This window comes from Hipposideros armiger, unplaced genomic scaffold (genome assembly GCF_001890085.2).
Source record: "Hipposideros armiger isolate ML-2016 unplaced genomic scaffold, ASM189008v1 scaffold_404, whole genome shotgun sequence".
Classification (NCBI taxonomy): Eukaryota; Metazoa; Chordata; class Mammalia; order Chiroptera; family Hipposideridae; genus Hipposideros; species Hipposideros armiger.
The window spans coordinates 413,096-427,525 of NW_017731754.1; the positions used below are offsets into that span (position 1 = coordinate 413,096).

Genomic DNA, 14,430 nt, shown 5'->3' on the forward strand with positions numbered 1-14,430 from the left:
AAAAATAAATAAATAAATAAATAAATAAAATACGTTGCGTATGATTCCAGTTTCTTTTAATGTATTGAGATTTACTTTATGACTTAGCATGAGGTCTAATTTTTGTAAATGTCCCATGTGTAGAATGTAGATATGAGTGTGTATTCCCTTATCTCTGATTCGGTAAATGTCCATTAAATTTAGAAAGTTGATTGTTTTGTTCAATTTTTTCATATATACATATATATATATATGTATATGTATATGTATACATATATATATATATATATGTATATATATATTGGATTGTAGGAAGTCATGACGTATTTTTCTATGTTTTTTGTTTCAAAAACGTGTCATGACTTTTCCAATGACCCTACATATATACCATGATGGCGAATTTATTTCTCTTTGTGAATCTACTACATTTTGAGGCTATTTTATCAAATGCATACAATTTAAAATTGTATATTTCTAATGAATTTAACCTTTGTATTTAGCAACCCTTTCTATCACTAATAATTGCTTTTGTATTAAATGTTAATAGAGCTACCAGATTTTTAATTTTGTTTTGTTTGCATTTGCCTAGTGTACATGTTTCCATCTTGTTTTTCCAACTTTCCATGTCTCTAAGTTTTAATTGTGTTATTTATAAATAACAAATACTCAGCTTGGTTTTGGGACTGTTGTTAACCTATCTGCTTATCTCTGTTTTTTAACTGCAAAGTTTAGTCCACCTACTTCATATATTTAAAGTTATTCTCTACCTTCCTACTTTATGCTTTCTGCTTGCTTCACTTTTGCTATGCTTTTTATTTAACATTTTTACCATCATGGAATTGAGAGGTTTTTTTTCTGTCCTGTGTTTCCTAACACTTTTTCCCCCTCTAAAAGGCTGGAAGTTATACATTTTATTTTCTTTTAATGGTTGCATAGTGGAAATAATATTAATAATAATAGTAGTAAAATATATGTATAAATATATAAATATATGGTAAACATATGCCACGTGGCAGGCTGTGTTCCATGTGTTTTCTATATGTTAACTTATGTAATCCCCACAGCAACCCTTTGAGATAGGAAGTAAAACAAAGTCTGCGGTTAATATCTTAACTCCCTCTAAACAATAATCAGGACCTAAAACACATTAACACCAACCATTCTCCTCCCAAATTATAGACTATCTTTCCTGTATTTCAATTATCAGTTTTCGTTCTATGGTCACTTTTTTCTTCCTGAATCACCTCTTTTAGGCATTCTCTTAGGGAAAGACAGCCACACTCTCTGCTCTGTGTGTGTGTGTGTGTGTGTGTGTGTGTGCGCGCGCGCGCGCGCACGCAATGATCCCATTTCATTCTCATTAAAAAATACATATTTTTTTACTATAAAAATGTGCAAAGATGGTGAAGTTGAAAGAACTTTATGGTGAACATATGTATACTCACCATCTGGAGTCTACTATTAAAATTTTATTATAATTGTTTTATCAAGATATATTGATCTATTATTGCCTTTATCCATCTAGCAATCCCTCTTACTTTTTGATGCATTTCAAAGATAAATTGCACACATCCGTCCTCTGCCCCACATCCTACAGCACACCTGTCATGTATGCCATCGGTTCAAGGGTTAACAAAGAACATTTAGAAGCACCTCGTAGAGTTCAAGCCCTCTTCTCTGTGATAATCCTCACCAGAGCCCCACAACGGACAATTTCCAAAGAGAAGATCCCCCAACTCAGCACGCTGCCCTCAGTCAACAGCTGGTATCTGCAGAGGAGACACGTGAGTCCCTACCTTGTCATTGTCTCTTGCTTGAATTTCCACTGAGAGCACTTCATGCTTATTAAAAGCATGCTTTGTCGCAGAAAATGTCCTCGGGTTGACATCCTGGTTCCAGCTTCTTGTTATTTGCACCTTTGATTTTTATTAGCTTTGTCTCCTGACCAGGAAGTTGAGCCGGATGCTGAGGAAGTGAGCATCCTGATGGGACCCAGGAGAGATAAAGAAGCACTAAGTGTGGCCCAGTGCCTAGGGAAGAAAAGCCAGTTGGGGGCCCAGGAAGCCCCCTAAACCAGGAGGGGTAAACACTACCCCTTACTGAGCACTTACATGGCAGGTGCCATTCTTAGCACTCTGCTTGTGTTTCCTCATTGAATCCTCACAACTCTTGAGAGTAGATTTCAGTACTGCCCTTGTATTACAGATGAAGAAACTGCACCCTAAATGAGCAACTCACTCAAGATCTCTTGGTTTACAAGTGGCAGAGGCAGAATTTAAACTCTGGTCCCATGATTCCAAAGCCAAGGTCTCAGTGGCTACACTAACCTGCTGGGTCGGGGGTCTCAGAACGTGCAGGACAAACACATGTAAACCTTCTGTATCACAGTTTAGCTGCAGCCAGGGCTGGGGCAGGTGGCAGTCATGCTTGTCACCATGCAGTTCCCTGGAGTCTCCAAGCAGTCCTTTTACTATAAAATCTCTCTTGCTCCCACTGACTTGGACTTAAACCCATGTTAGTCTAAGATTGAACTGGGCAGGGTTGGGTTGGGGGAGTGTGGAAGGGGCGCCCAGTTTTAGTTCACACCAGGTAAAATAGTTTTTAGGACTCCATTCCAATAGCTAAAAGTGAACCAAACCCTTGAAGAATGCCAGCGCTGCACAGCACATGATGTGAGTTTGATCGCTCTTTCTAAGAGACTTGTTCAACAAACAGGAGCATCTGACTGCTCCAAAAATTTAGAGTTGGGAAATTATAAACTATTTTATCTGATAAAGGGACAAGCAGTTTTCTGAATGCTGGAACAAACAGTACATAGGGGAAAGAAGGCGGGACGCCAAGAGCGATTAGGAGAAAGATTTGTAATGCTCTATTTAAGCCAAAGCAGACATCCCCTGATATGCTGGCTCTGGGGCTTTGGAAGCTGGGGATGGAAGGGATGGCAGAAGCCACAAGCCGCTGTTTTAAGGAACTCATCGGGGACTGGAGAAGCACTGGAAATTCTAGAGGAGCTTTAAGAAAGAGAAAAAGATGAGCCTGGAAATTTCATTTGAGAGCCTCCCGTGTTGTTTAGGGGCTGGAAACCCTCAGAGGATACGGGTTGCCCTTCCCTCCCAGCCTCGCCTCTCGTCTCTATGGTCCGTGTCTCTGACACTTGCTGTCAGGGAACTTAGGTAGAGTCCCACGATAAAAAAAAAGACTATTTCCAGGCCAGCCGAGTGGCGCACTGGTTAAGAGCTGGCTTGGGACGTCAGAGGGCCCCGGTTCGGATCCCACATATGAGGGCCAGTGACACTGCCCTCTACAGCTAAGATGCTGAACAACAGCTCAACCTGGAGCTGGGCTGCCGTGAGGCAACAGCAACGGCGTAGGCTGCAGCCCCTGTGGCAGTGGGTTGCCATGGGCTACCGTGTGTAGCCAGCAGCCAGCGTGAGTGGCCAGCAGCCACAGTGAGCGGTGTCCAAAAGCCAGCGACTGATCTGCCTTGTCTGGGAAGAGCGCAATGATGGTGCCAACTTGGGCCAGTGAAGCAATGTCCTCCACAACTAGACTGAAGAACAAAAGGACAGCAACTCGTCTGTTCCCCTTCCCCCCAATTCCCCAGCGCTATTCCCATCCCCCAATTCCCCAATAAAAATCTTTAAAAAAAAAAAAAGACTATTTCTGCTCCTTATCTCACTTTATTTCATGCTCAATTTATTGTGAAACGAAAAGCCACAGGAAATAGGGGCTTAAAATGGTACACTTGGTTCTCTGCGCACTTCCTGTTCTGTCTTCCGTGGCAAGAGGAAAGTGCAGTGTGTCTGGAATGAGAACACTGAACTCCTGTGAAGACATTCATCTTTGTGACTGCAAAAGTCAGGAAGGATAAGGAGACGTAAGTTAATACCCCCTGGATCTTTAGTGAAAGTGATTTACACATTGAGAAAATAACAGTACCATTTCAATATTGAAGCTATAGGCATAAACACATACATTTTCTATAATGAGTTTTACTAAACATGGCTCTTTAGCAAGATTTAGTGCAAAAGTGATTACAAAGGAAATTTCATACCTAAGATTTTAAAATTCATTACTTCCCCATGCCTCAGTTTCCCGGCTTGAAAACAACAGGCTTGTTGAGTGTGTAAATTAGCTATTATGTAAGGTACTTAGAAAAGGACCTGGCATCTAGTAAATACTAAAGAATGGCTATTGTTAATTAACATCTTTGGAGGCAAGTGGAGAATTTTCAATGGCAGGATAGCCCAGGAATTGAACATAAATTGGTTTTCAGTCCGACTCATTTTGTACTTTGGTTTTCTCTTCTACAACATAGTTGTCCATCTGTCAACAGAAAGCTACTGTGTCAAAAAAATCTCAGATCTGTTTATGAAAGGACAATGAAAATAAAGTATGCTATAGGTCTGCTTTTGGGATCCAAGACAAATTCAGGAAGAAAAAAAAACATCTCACAATCCTTTCTCTACTAGAATGAAAAGTCTATTTTTTTTAAGGAATTGTGGGTGAAGAGCAGGTGGAGATATTAATCTCCCCTGAGGCTTTCAAAAACAGTTCATTCAGAAACCTGAGATAAGAAATTCTGACACAGTCAAGTTGGGACTGGAAGATCACCTTACACGCATCTAATGCCAGAATGGAGCCTGCTTTCCTTGTTTCGATCTTCATAATTAAGACGTGTCAAATGAGAGGAGTAGGGGCCCACTCATGTCTCAGCCATTCATAAATATTTTAAGCTGACACCAAACAAAATCCCACTTGTGTTACCTTTTCTGCCTGACTGTGGGTCAGACCACCAACCTTGGAGGGAGCTCCTGGCTAAGCTCAGAGATAATCCAACAGCTTAATTATTGGATTTGGGGTTCCATCAGAAATGTGTGCTTTGTTAACCATGCACAATGTCGTAGAGCTGGGATTAGCACGTGCAAATGAATAAATGAATAAAAGTAGCAGTGTCGACTGTGAACAAAGCTGCCTGAAGCCCTTCAGACCATCAACAAAGATTCAACATCAGTCACAAGGCAGCAGGTACTATGAGATCAGTCTGCTTCCTTGTCCAGTATTCTTTCTTCACACAACAAAAAAAGCTCCAGTTGTTTATCCGTTTGTGAAGGCGTCTATAAAGTGCTTCCTTTGGGTTAGGTCCTGTAACTGGGGCAAAGAGACAAAGCTGAACGTGACAATCTCTACCCTCAAGGGGCTCAGCGTGGTGGGGCAAACACACTTGTCAACAGATAATTTAAATAACAGAAAAGAGGAAAACCGGTTAAATATGATAAAGTAAAAATAACACATTAACTGCATCGGAAATAGAACAGAGGTGTGTGTGAGTGCTGTGGTAGCACAGAGAAAGCAGCAATTACTGGAGGAGTCTGTGTTCTCCAGAAACGGAACCAATAGGATGTCTTTGTACAGACCCGTTTGAAGGAATTGGCTCACGTGATTGTGGGCTCGGCCAGCCTGAAATCTGCAGGGCAGGTAAGCAGGCCGGAAGCTCAGGTAAGAGTTGATGTTGCAGTCTTGAGGCAGAATTGCTTCTTCCGGGACCTCAGTTTTTTTCTCTTAAGGCCTTCAGCTTGTTAGGTGAGGCCCACCCCCATTATGGAAGGTAATCGGCTTTTCTCAAAGCCTACTGTTTGTAAAATATTCATCATATCTAAGAGATACCTTCATGGCAATGTCTAGACTGGTGTTCATCCAACATCCGGGCATCACAGCCCTGCGACGTTAACATGTACAATTACTCTTCACAGTCAGGGAAGGCTTCTCAGAGGAGGCAGCTGTTTATCTTGGTGTGGTTGGCTTCTTTGAGAGGGGATCCCAGAAAGCACAGACAAGGGGAAGAAGAGTTATTCAGGGAAGGGAGAAAAGCCAACAAGGAGTGTGTTCATGAGCAGGTTGTCCCTGGGAACCACTGGGACACAGTCCCCCTGGGGTTCCACTGCAGCCTTTGGGGCTTTGAATTACAGCAAACCAGCGAGAGAACTTCTACAGCCAAACATGCAGTCTCATCTTAAGCCTGATCTGGGAGACAGGACTTGCTGGTATTCGTGTTAAAGAACCTGCCACTGGGCTTTATAAGTGGGGGTGACTAGCCTCTGTGTTCCTGCCTAAGCATGTAACTCCAGCCTGGTAATATCCCCTGATGGTGGCTCCTCGGCTGTGCTAATCTGGCTGAAATGCTGCATGTGTGGGCTGAGCAAGTTCCCGGGAGGGGAGGCGGGGGCAGAGTGAGGCTCCCAGGCACGAAAGCACAAAGACTCAGGTGGGAGGTGGGAAGACCTGGCACTCACAGGGCACACCCGCCATCCACCCAAAAGTGGGCCAAAGAGTCCGGACAAGGCGTTGGCATCATCTGCCAGTCACGCCCCCTCTGCCTTTTACTATGTGACTTTGGCAAACTCAGGAACCTCTTTGAGCCTCATTTTTCTTATCTCTAAATGGATGGATTTGAAAATTAACCAGATAACCACTTCAAGGCTTAGAACAAGGCTGGACTTCTGGCTGGCCTTCCTCCTCACCCACCCTGGGCCGAGTCCAGCAGTCTGGGTTTGCTCCACAGCCAAGGCGGGGACGATCTGCTTTCTTTTAGTGTCAGCAAGCCTTGAAGCATTCCGGACAAGGAAGGAGGTCCGCACTGAGGGGTCACAGTGACACAGCGGTCGGTCACCTCTCGCTCATGACTCACTTTCTCAAAAAAAAAAGCAGAAGATACTGCCAGTGAGGAGGGGATTTCTTAAACTCTCTGGAGTCTAGTCCATTTTTTATGTAAATGTCTCCTCAACCATTTCCCACATAATCAACCCCCACAGCCTTATCTCTGAATGACTCGGGCCATGGGTCCAAAAGCTGGCAGCCATTGTGATAGTCACCTTCTCATAACCTTCGTGCCAATCCTGGTCCTTGGGACAGCACTTGTGAGTGGGAAGCGACCCCTCCCATCCATACTGACCACTGAGTTTTTCTCGGCGGGCGATGTCCAGCCCTTCTGACCACAGCGTGCAGACACCACGTAGGCAGCTGTACTCCCCTCCCGTGGCTCGCACTGTTGCCCAGTCCTTGACCCTTTGTAGCCCATGTCCTTGGCCAGCTGCCCTGCTTTTGAGCCATTAACATGCTTTTTCTGGAAACTGCCCTCCCTCTTTGATCCAGATGGTGACAGGGTCTCCTAAGAGTTTGAATAACAATTTTAGCTAAAATTTATTAAGTACTTCCTATGTGCCAGGCACAGTAATCAGCGGCTCATTTAATCCTCACAGAAACCCTATGAGGTAGGTGCTATTCTTTGCCCCATCTCGCAGCTGCGGAAACTGAGGCAGGAGGGGTTTAATAATGTGGCTAATATACAATCAGGACGCAGTGAGTCTGGAGGAAGTCCAACTCCTGAATCAGTACCCTTCTCGGCCACGTCATCTTCCCTACTCTAGACAGGACGGCCTCATCCTGGCCTAGCTTTAATAAACCAGCAGGGTCCTGACCCAGCAGAGAAAGGAAGAGTCCTTTATCTACATATTTAGAACTGAGACTAAAGTGTGTGTCAGAGAGGGGGAGACACTACATGGCAGAGCAATGTGAATGGGGATGACCATCTTCCCGCCCTCCTGCAGCCCAGGAAGCCGCCGGCCAGGACAGCCGTGCAGACAAACACACCAAAGGGGAAAAGCCCTCCTGGGAATGCCTATATGCCGCTGCCAGCCCTCGCCGGGCCCAGCTGCTCTGACGGTCTGGAGCCCCTGGGACATCCCATAACCTGGGCCACGTTAATGCCTTGAGAGACTCCAAACCAGAGGAGATCAAGTCCTTCCTACCCTTGCATAAGCCATTAAAAAAAAAAAAATAGTGTCTAACTACAAGCATAGGGAAGTCCTACAAAGTTATGATTTGCACCTGCAAACTACTTTCCTTTTTTTAAATCGCATATTGTATTCTTTTTCAAAACAAAAAAATTCTGTTTCTGCTTTGCTGGTGCTCTAAGCACCTTCTTGGCCCGCCCTTCAGGCAGTCCAGCACTGCTTGCCTAGGTAGTTATGCTAAATTCCCCTCTTCACTTGAGGAGGCCCGTGTTGGTTTCTGCTCCTTCTTCTGAAATTTGTGTGAGTTGCTCGGCCACATCCAAGGCTGCCACAGTTTTGAAGCTTAGGTTTCCCGTGCTGAGCTCCTTACAAACATGGCCACTATTTGCAATGAATTATAAAGAGATTTTAGGCCATGTTTCGACCCATCGCTGTGAATCTTGTCTTTTTCAGTTGAATGCAGGTCTTTTGAAAATGTGTTTTTCTAAAGATGCACAAAATCTGACTCTTAAGTTTGCGAACTTGCCACCGTGTGCTTACATTGGCAGCGCTGTACAAACAGCTCAGTAAGGTCTCATAACCTTGGTGTATCAGTGTCTCACGGCTGTGTTCGTGTCAACGTGTGACAGTGTTGCTGAGTGGTGTTCATTATTGTTGCATGTTTTTGTGTGCCATTGTGAGAATGTCTGAGCTTGAATTAGAGCAATGAACAGACATTAAATTTCTTGTTAAACTTGGCAAGAGTGGAAGTGATATCAGGGACATGTTAGTCCAAGTTTATGGGGATAATGCCATGAAGAAAACGACAGCGTACAAATGGATTAAACGTTTTTCTGAGGGGAGAGAACGCGTCATTGATGAAGAAAGGTCAGGACGGCCAGTAACAAACAGAACTGATGAAAACATTGCAAAATTTCATTAAATTGTGCGTCAAAATCGTTGGCTGACTGTGAGAAGCGCAGCAGACCAAGTAAACATTGATAGAGAAATAATTAGGAAAATCTTAACTGAAAGTCTTGACATGAAAAAAGTGTGTGCAAAAATGGTCCCAAAGGAGCTGTTGCATCAGGACAATGCACCAGCTCACAGGACACTGTCTGTGAGGGAGTTTTTAGCCAGTAAACAAATACCTGTACTGGAACACCCTCCCTCCTCACCTGATCTGGCTCCCAATGACTTCTTTCTTTACCCAAAGATAAAGGAAATATTGAAAGGAAGATATTTTGATGACATTCAGGACATCAAGGGTAGTATGATGACAGCTCTGATGGCCATTCCAGAAAAAGAGTTCCAAAATTGCTTTGAAGGGTGGAGAAGGCACTGGCATTGGTGCATAGCTTCCCAAGGGGAGTACTTCGAAGGTGACCATAGTGATATTCAGTAATGAGGTATGAGTACTTTTTCTAGGATGAGTTCGCGAACTTAATTGTCAGGACTTGAAGTCAATGAGAGTTTTTAATTTTATTTTTCCAGAGACTGAGGGAGAAAATGTAAACAGGAAAACACTGTGAACAAGAAACACTAATGTACTGACAATTAGGCAAGGCCTGTAGAATACCACACACTACTGGAGGAAGTTTGATCGATGGGTCTCACTGCCTATGAGATCAGACAATTAAATTCACGAACTCATCCTAGAAAAAGTGCTACATGCCTCATTGCTGAATATCACTATGGTCACTTTCAAAGTACTCCCCTTAGGAAGCTATGCACTGATGTCAGTGCTTAGTCCACCCTTCAAAGCAATATTGGAACTCTTTTTCTGGAATGGCCATCAGAGCTGTCATTATATTACTCTTGATGTCCTAAATGTCATCAAAATGTCTTCCTTTCAATATTTCCTTTGTCTTTGGGTAAGAAAGAAGTCACTGGGGGCCAGATCGGGTGAATAGGGAGGGTGTTCCAATACAGTTATTTGCTTACTGGCTGAAAACTCCCTCACAGACAGTGCTGTGTGAGCTGGTGCATTGTCGTGATGCAAGATACATGAATTGTTGGTGAAAAGTTCAGGTCGTTTTCATTTAATTTTTCATGCAGCCTTTTCAGCACTCCCAAATAGTAAACTTGGCTAACTATTTGTCCAGTTGGTACAAATTCATAATGAATAATTCCTCTGATATCAAAAAAGGTTAGCAACATTGTTGCAACAAGTTCACAAGCTTAATAGTCAGACCGTCACATATGTATATGTAATTTATCACTGATACATCGGAAATAGAGTAGTAGATATGTTATGTCCATAATGGCCTCATGAGCAAGTTCGCTGGTGCTACGAAAGGTGCCAACGTGTGTGACAATATCTGCTCCTGCAAATGCAGACAGAACATGGTCACTCGGCACGCACATAGCGTCTGAACAGTAGTCCCATTCCGAAGGAATGAACTAAACCAACATCTCTGTGTTCATTTCCCATGGCTGCCTTGACAAAGTACTGGGTGGCTAAAACAACAGAAATTTCTTCTCTCACAGTCTAAAAGCCAGAAATCCAAACTGCACGTGTCAGCAGGGCCATGCTCTCCTGAGGCTCTAGAAAAGGATCTGTTCCATGCCTTCCTCTGAGCTTTTGTGTTCCCAGAAATCCTTGGTGTCCTTGGCTTACAGACACATCACTCCAACTTCTGACGTCGCACGGCATTCTCCCCTGCGTCTTCACCTGTGTGTCTTCCCTCTGTGCTTGTCTGTCTCTGTGTCTCTTCTCTTCTTATAAGGACATCAGTCACATTGGCTGAAAGCTCACTCTAAAGACCTCATCTTAACTTAATTTCATCTGCAAAGACTCTATTTCCAAATCAGGTCACTTCATGGGTACAAGGGATTAGGGCTCCAGTGCATCTTTTGGGAGGACACAATTCAACTCATAACAATGTCCCAACAGCCCTTATCTTCTCCTTGGCCCCCAACTCTTAGTGGGAGCCCAGGCCCTCCTGTCCTGGTCCCACTAGCCTCCCTCCCGGGTGTGGCTCTCCCAGCTCCCCGCACACTCTGGGCTTAGCCAGTTAGTGCCCATGGTCTCAGGCTCTTTCCTTGAGTGTCCCTCCACCCCAGGCTCTACCTACCAGCCTTCAAGGCCACACTCAGATGCCACCTTTCCCAGGAAGGATTCTGGAAATCTCAGGGCTTTCCGCATCAGCTGCAGGACAAGACCCATGGGCCATGGGGACCCAGGACACCACTAAGGCTAATCTTGCTCTGTCACTTTTCTGTGAGTAAAGCATTGTCCATCCAGTGCCTGTGTGAGTCATGTCTTTCTTGGTGACCCTGACCTATGGAGGGAGTTGACACGGGATGCTGCTCCTGGTGGAGGGGACTCACGTGCTTGACAGTCTCGTCTCTTATCTTGCCACTGGAACTTGAAGTACATTAAGGGTACAAAAATGCTTTGTAGGGCCAGCCGAGTGGCTCAGTTGGTTAAGAGCTCGCTTGGGAGCAACATCTCTGAGCAGCAAGGCTGCGGTTCAGATCCCACATTGAGGGCAAGTGATGCTCACCCTCTACAGCTAAGATGATGAACAACAGCTCAACCTGGAGCTGGGCTGCCATGAGTCGCCGGTAACGGCGTAGGCTGCAGTGGGGCTGCAGTGGGCTGTCGTGAGCTACGTGAGTGGCTGGCACCCAGCATGAGCAGCTGGTAGCCGGTGTGAGCTACCAGGAGCCGCTCTGAGCGGCCGACCAATGACCAGTGACCGATTGCCTCACCTGGGAAGAGCACAATGATCATACCAACATGGGCCAGTGAAGCAACATCCTTCACAACTAGACTGAAGAACAAAACAGCAATTTGTCTACCTGTCTGTTCCCCTTCCCCGATTCCCCAGCGCTGTTCCCCTCCCCCCAATTCCCCAATAAAATCTTTAAAAAAAATGCTTTGTAAACTCACAAAAGGTGCACAGAAATATACGTAGGTTGTGAAGTATTTACTGAATAAATGAACAAATGAATTCTTCTCTCTGTGTGATATATCAAATACTTTGATTTGATGCTGTCACTGAATTGACCAAAATATTTGGGCATCTTAGTTAGAGTCAATGGTTCTAAACTTCAGTTTACAAAAGGATTCATTCCTTCAGGATGTTCATTAAACTTCAGGCTTATGGCCCCCACTTCAGAGTTTCTTGCACAGTACGAAGGGGGGACCCCAGGAAATTGCCTTTCAACAAGTCCCTCCCCTGGGCGACTGATGTGGGGTCTCCCAAACAATCTGTGAGGCACAATGTCGGCACAGCCTCAGGTGAGGGTGAACGTGTTTTGAATTTGTGATTTTATGCACACACATCTATACACACCACATCCATACAAACATTTACACATACACACCACACATCCACACAGCACACACATACATGCACATACACATATGCGCGCACACACGCACGCATGCACACACACACCTCTTCAATTGTTTTGTTTTTTCCCAATTGGTTTTGATCAAGTTGTGGCAAATGTTGCGGTAATTGGTTATTTCTGTCCCTGTGTCCACACAGCTATGCTGGATGCTTGGGTCCCAGCTCAGGATTTTGACGTGCACATCACCATCACTATTCTAATTCTGGAGGTTTGGCCTGAAGACCACAGGGAACTCAGTGGCTTGGATTAGTAGCAATGAGATTGAACCAGGACACAGGGGAAGTGGAGCTGTTCAGGGTGATCGCTTGAAGATCGGGCCCCAGAGGGAAAGCCTGCCTCCCACACATGTGGAGTCCAGCAGCAGGTGGGGACGCCAGCTGGATGTGCGTTTGCCTGACACCCAACGGGGGATCGAGACTAGAGGACGTTGCAGCGGCAGCGGTTAGCATGTGCTGGGTGGCACCAACACACTGCAGGACCCACGGGGCCACAACTGCAGGAGGCACAATTCCTAGGCCCCTGGGGCAAGACATTTACTGTCCATTGAAGCCCCAGGTGCTCCCCTCATCCCCTAGTCTCCTCACACCACCAGGCCACGGGGCTGGCGCTGCGTGGCATGTGTCACTGCGGGCTAAAAGCAATATTCAAGAGCTCTCTCCCTTCCCTGCAGTGAGTCTGAACAGGAGCGATTCTTGGGGGGATGGACAGGGTGGGAGGAGTGGTCCCAGGCATGGAAACATTGCAGGCACAAATGTACAGCACATCTGTGGGGTTACCGATCCACGAGGGGAGGGATTAGAAAAAAATACCTAAAGTATTTCCTTGGGTGACAAGCGGGAGCAATCATGAAAATCAGGTTAGAAATACTGATTTATTAATCGAGTTGATTGTCACGCCATTGCTATGAAGTCAATAGCACTCGAACCTTCATTTGATAAATGAGAAAACATTGGCACAAAGGAGTTAAGAAACTCACCCCAGGCCCTGTGTCTAGTGAGTGAAACACCCCTATTTAAACCAGCTCATCCAGGCCCTCAGAGTCTGGGCCTCTGCCTCTCGGTGGGTGTGGGTGGCCAGCTGTGTAGGGGACCGCAATGACAGTGGTCAAGTTCAAGTGCTACTCCAGGATCTAAGGTTCTGAAATGTTCCCTGAGCTCACACTCCTGTTTTGCCTTTTCAATTTTATTCTCTCTCTACTCTCACACTTAGAAAATGTAGCATCTCTAAAGTGGAGAAAAAGTTAAAGGTAAGAAGAGATTGAGCGGGATTGTAAACAGGACAATGGTCCCTGTCATTTCCCACTTGTGTAATGTCCTCAGTCACAAGGAGATATGAAAACACAGGGCAATTATTTACACATACAGACAAAAACTGAAATCATTTACCCACATGAAGAATGTCCTTCGGTTTCTGCTCTGCATATCCAGGGCCTCTATCTGAGCTTTAGTGAACTTTTCCGTTTTTCAACTGCTGTCTTCATTTTTGTTCCTAGTAGGGAGGGAGAAGATATTACAATTTGAATTGCTTCTAAACTCTGTTTCTCTTTTTCCCTTCTGGGGAGATTTCCTGCATAAATGATCTCTCTCAAAGTTAATTTCCAGGGGCTCGTTTTACTTTAAAAAAAAAAAAAAGTCTACAGATTTTTCTCCGCAGACTTAATGGCTGAAACACACCCAGTTCCCTCTCGCATAGTTTCCTCTGTACGTTTCTCCATGTGGCTTTTATTCCAAATGGAGCCAGTGTTGCCACAGGCCAGACAGGGCCTTCTCTAAGCCATCCGAACGGCCAGGGGTGTTTGCAGGTTGCAAACACAGAGAGCAATCACATTCCCCACCCAAACTCTTGCCAGAGCACCCTCTTTTTTTAGAAGAATGGTGTTTCTACAGGTTCTCCCTCATGCTAAAGACTCTGCTGCCGATCTGGAAACCTCTGCACACACCATGCATTATCATCAGATAAAGTCCTAACCCGTGGATCACGGCCACCGCATACCAGCCTCTGTCCTCTGACTTGTCCCACCTCAGGTTCTTGCCCAGAGAAGAAATGGGCACGCCTGTGTGGGCAAGAAAGTGAGCTGGGAATGTGGAACGTATTAAGTTTAAGATGGGAGACTGGAAGGAAGGAGCACTTTATTTGCTTAAGGCTGCTTAGTTGCACGTGATATTAATAAATGAAATGGGGCCGGCCAAGTGGCGCGATGGTTAAGAACTGGCTTGGGATGCCAGAGGACCCCGGTTCGGATCCCACATATGAGGGCCAGTGACACTGCCCTCCACAGCTAAGATGCTGAACAACAGCTCAACCTGGAGCTGGG

The 14,430-nt window shown here is 45.1% G+C and overlaps 1 long non-coding RNA gene across 1 annotated transcript in view; it reads right to left on the minus strand.

Annotated features, from left to right (window-relative positions):
• Positions 1-3,654: 3,654 nt before the first annotated feature.
• Positions 3,655-14,430, minus strand: part of LOC109393994 (uncharacterized) — a 15,327-nt gene continuing 4,551 nt past the window's right edge. Inside the window, exons 2-3 of the long non-coding RNA XR_002126369.1 lie at positions 13,502-13,604; positions 3,655-5,130 (exon numbers count right to left, since the gene is read on the minus strand). This is a non-coding gene — a long non-coding RNA (uncharacterized LOC109393994). The remainder of the gene's footprint in view (positions 5,131-13,501; positions 13,605-14,430) is intronic.